This window comes from Sciurus vulgaris, assembly GCF_902686455.1.
Source record: "Sciurus vulgaris genome assembly, chromosome: 9".
NCBI classification, from domain to species: domain Eukaryota; kingdom Metazoa; phylum Chordata; class Mammalia; order Rodentia; family Sciuridae; genus Sciurus; species Sciurus vulgaris.
In genome coordinates this window covers 114311455-114316042 of record NC_136469.1, presented here as the reverse complement: position 1 = coordinate 114316042, position 4588 = coordinate 114311455, and the positions used below count along the sequence as shown (strand labels likewise).

Genomic DNA, 4588 nt, shown 5'->3' with positions numbered 1-4588 from the left:
AGGCTCACATTCACTCCGCCCACCTGTTCTTGCCTTCGAGCTTATTGAAATAGCCATTTGGACCACTGGCAGCTAAAATATATATTTGTTAATAATTTTATTTTATCCCAGCAAGATTACAATGGACTTTCAAATGAATTGGCATTTTACTCAAAATTTGGGTTGTGGGGAAATTAACTTCTCTGTGTTACATAGTGAATAAGTAATAGTCACATAAGAAATAGGCTTTTTTTTTTAAAGAAGAAAAGGGTGGAATTTAATCTTTTATTTATAGGACACCATAAGATATGAAATGCCACCTAGAAATAAGAAACCCATTTAGAAGGCAAGTTTCATACAGTATGTACAGTTTGGAACTGTTCAAGTATAGTTTTGTTGTAAAAAGTGCTACAATAACAAACCACATATTAAAAAGAGCTCTTAGTAAATAAACAGTAAGACGAAATTATACCGAACATAGTACACAACAAACTTTATGCCTCAGTTGTACAGCCTAGAAGTTAAAGGTCCCAGGAGTCCCATCCTGAACTTGGAAGTATAGCCTCAAAGGGAGTTTCTGGCACCACATTTTGATCTTCCTCTTCCTTTACTGAAAAATACTTCTCAATCAAGTTTAATGAGGCCTTGTACACAGACTCATTTTCGTGGTTCTGTAGAGCTTCAATTTTGTCCAAACCTCCACATTCTTCAATCCTTATACTCAGTTTCTCAGTTTCACCTAGTTCCTCAGCAACCTGAAAGATATTTGAAATGGCATCCAGAATAACCAGAATAATTTTGGTATCTTTCGCAGTTAAGAGGTTCATCAATGGTTCTATTATGCCACAATGAACAAGGTATACAATCTGTTCAACTGTCCCACCACTTGTATAATTGGTCATAGCCCATACAGCTTCCTTTTGTGTCTTAAAGTCTGCCTTAGAACACCAACGAGGAATGGGACAAATCCATGATTGACAAATTGCTGTATCTGGTCCTGTCGGCCAGCTGTGATGTTTGACGTTGTCCATGTAGCTTCCTTCTGAAAATTAGGTTTGGTATTGGTTAGTTAGGCTGGGAAAGACTGCTAGTGCACCTGCATCTATCACAACCTGAGTCTGTTCATCTGTTCCAGTCACAATATTCCCTATGGCTTATAGAGCAGGAGTCACAATTGGCAATTCAGAAGCTTCCAGAAGCTTCACAAGTTGGGGCACAACTCCTGTTTTCACAACCGTTTCAATGCGTTCATTTGGACCATCAGTAAGGTAAGAAATAGCCCAGCAGGTATCTGCTAATATTTCTGGATCATCATGATGCAGGAGATGAACTAAAGTGGGAAGAATTTGCTCAACAGCATCTAATGGGAGTGCAGGATTCTTGTGACAAAGATTTGAAAATGTCCAAGTGAGATTATGTAAGTAACCACATGCTGAAGTTGACAGATCAGGAACTGCAAGAAGAGCCAGCAGTGGGTCCACTGTGGCATATTTGATAACCAAGTCTCGGGAAACTGAACCATCACCTGCAATGTTTCCTGGAGCCCATACAGCTTGTTTACTGATGTGAGCGTGCGGAGATGCCAAGAGAGAAATGAATGCTGGGATAGTACCTCCATCCACCACAGCCTCAGTCTGTTCTGACGTCCCAGAAGCAAAGTTAGTGACAAACTGAATGGGACTACAATCAGTTTTGCCCAAAAAGGACACAAATTTCAGATCAAAACAGCCCGGATTATGTTGTCTATGGGGGGGGGGGGGCTGTTTTTCCCAAGAAAGCAATTTCCTAGCAGCTTGAGAAGCTTGGAGTTGGCTTTCCAGATTGCTGCTCTTTATGCCTTTGACAGTGTCATCAACAGACCAATTCACAGTGCCCTGGTTGTTGCGGTTTTCCTGTAGAGGCAAAGGAGCATCATCAGGAAAGGAGCTTACACTTCTCCTTTTCAGCATCTGTCATCCTTCTTAGCCTTCTTCAGCTCCACGTTAACTTCTATTGGGCGCCGCCTCATTTCTGTGCTGTCTTTTCCCTTGTTCTTGAATCTGGTGAGCTGGCAGATTAGCATTCTCATTGGTGGACATGATTATGAGACAAAGGGAGAAAGCTGCACGGCCAGCTCAGGCTTCCACAGGAGGCAGCTCGCAGGTTGCGGATCAGCTGCCCTGGAAACGTCCACCGCGGCTCAGCCCAGAGACGGGGTCAAGAAATAGTCTTTACAGATATTACACCAGATGATCGCTCAGGTCCCTTCTAGGCTCCAGTATTCCAAAATGTAGGTTGTCCTTTGTGAGCCCAAACCACCAGCCATGACATCTTTGGATACCAGACCCAGCCAGAACCCAAATGCAATAGGGGTTCTCACCATATTGCTTTAAACTGCCGAGCTCAGTGACTCTCACCGTGGTGTCACAGTTAGAGTTACTTGATGTGTTCTGAAGTTTGTAGATGCCTGGACTCCACTCCAGGCATGACATCTTGGGATGTGAATCCCAAACAGAACCCAGGCGACTCTAATGTACAACCATGATTAAGAACTTAGCTCACCCCACACATGGGTGGAGTGACTATCTCACTGGCTTACCACCTTCTTCAAATCAAGGCCCTCTGTGTTATTCCAAGAGCCAACTTTCCAAGCATCCTCGAGCACTTTACAGCACATACAGGGACACTGGAGCCTGAAAAGACTTGAGCAATCATTTAGTACAAACTTTGGAAAGACTATTTATTACTGTGATTATTTCTTATTCTTTATGTAACAGAGAAATTAATTTCCCCAAATATTGAGTAAAATGTCAATACATTTGAAAATCTGTTGTACTATTGCTGGGAGAGTGCTTTGTTCACATAATTATAAGATTGTAAATCATTATTATGTGCTTAAGTTCCCTGAGGGCCAGTACAAGGAACTTGATTAGTTTCATTAAGCATGTGCGGGAAATACAACTTAATTTATTTTAAAACATCATACTCGTTAGAGGTGTCTACTAATTTAGATGTGTTTTCCCCAAGTTATACCGAATCAGGGAGGCTGAAAAATAATAGTAATTTGTAGAATAAATAGGTTACTTTTACCAAAGGTACTTAGGAGAATATTTATAATAGTTTAAAATGAGAACTAGATTTTTGAAACATGGACAACTCTGAGCAGACAACTGATTTTCAGATAAGATATTTGAGTAATTATTCAGATGAATCATCCTACTTAAAAATTCTGAATAAAATATTATTTATTTAAAGTATTGAATAACAGACAAAGTGTTCAGGATTATCAGGACAGATATCTAAATGAAAGGAGACAGATACATGGAAAGACTCACAGAGCACTGAAGCTCTGTTGCCCGAGGGCATTTGCCAAACAAAATTCCCTTTTGGTTTGCTGACTTCCCAGAACAGGAATGAAGAAGCCAGAACTAGGACATGCGCAAGGTGGAAAGGCTTCACCTCTGTGAAGCTCAGACCTCTAAGTGCTACAGCTTCCAGGGTAAGGAAACCAAAGGAGCATCTCCTAACTCCCCACTGTCAGGAGACACACACAGACACCCCCACACACACCTCAAAGTGGCTGAGGAGATGTGATCACATGCCAGTCATCCATAAAGTCGCAGCCAGGATTCATATTACCTGGGGGGGTGGGGGGAATAGACCTATAGTTATTTAAATAAAATCTTCCCACAAAGAAACTAGAAGTTTTTACTGGCAATTTCTACCAGTCAGGAAGACAAACTTATTTGAAACTTATTTGAACAGAATAATAGATGCCCCAGAAATTAGGTACAGGAAATATCATGAAGTAAGGCCATATCCACACAATTTCAATAAAACCTTTCTGTAATTGTACCTTCACCAATGCTACAACTTGTTTATTACAATAGTCTAAGCAATATGGTGAAGATCTTTTTTCCTCTAATTCCGTCAAGTGTTCTGTGGGAAGCCATCCTTATTTAGCAGAATCAGACTAGGTTGAGCCATGGGATGCGGAGGCCTGGCTTCCAGGAACTAACAGCAACAGAGGTGTGTCCCGGATTGCCAGGAAGCATGTGGTGCTGTGTGAGAGTGGTTCCCTGTCTTCTTCTGGAATATTCTCCCTAAGAGAATGACTCTCCTAACTCCACCATATCCTGTCATCACAGAAAAAGCTCCTCCCAGTCTTGCCCCCTTTACCTGTGTGTTATAAATAAAAGAGAATTGGGCTACTCCATGTTGTTGTTGTTAGAGGCCAGAGCTGGTATGGCCAGATCCGTCACAGCCTCCCTCTAATAAAAAGAGTATTGGCTCTTGTGTTTTTATTGAGTAGATAAGTGTTTTCATAATAGATTAAAAATACAGCCAACATCATCCTCCAGCAGTTAACCCTTTTCTCATCCATGCAGAACATGGCTGAGAGACCCCAGCGACGGTCTTCTATGTTGCTCACCACATTGATTGCCTTTACTATTATATTATTTAATGTTTGAGCATTTTAGAAAATGTTGTAAAATCTATGAAGTGTCAAAAAGTAGTTTACTTACAAGAATCAAAAATCACAGTACAGCATGACTGCAGAAAGATGACAAGTCCCTTGACTATAATAAAATAATGATTTAATTAATATTAACATTTTCATAATCATTTA

General features: G+C 40.7%; 1 pseudogene across 1 annotated transcript; it reads right to left on the bottom strand.

The window, feature by feature from the left end:
* On the bottom strand, positions 1–2685 carry LOC306669511 (importin subunit alpha-1-like; annotated as a pseudogene). The gene has a single exon. The product of its transcript is annotated as an importin subunit alpha-1-like (transcript).
* Positions 2686–4588: the final 1903 nt, after the last annotated feature.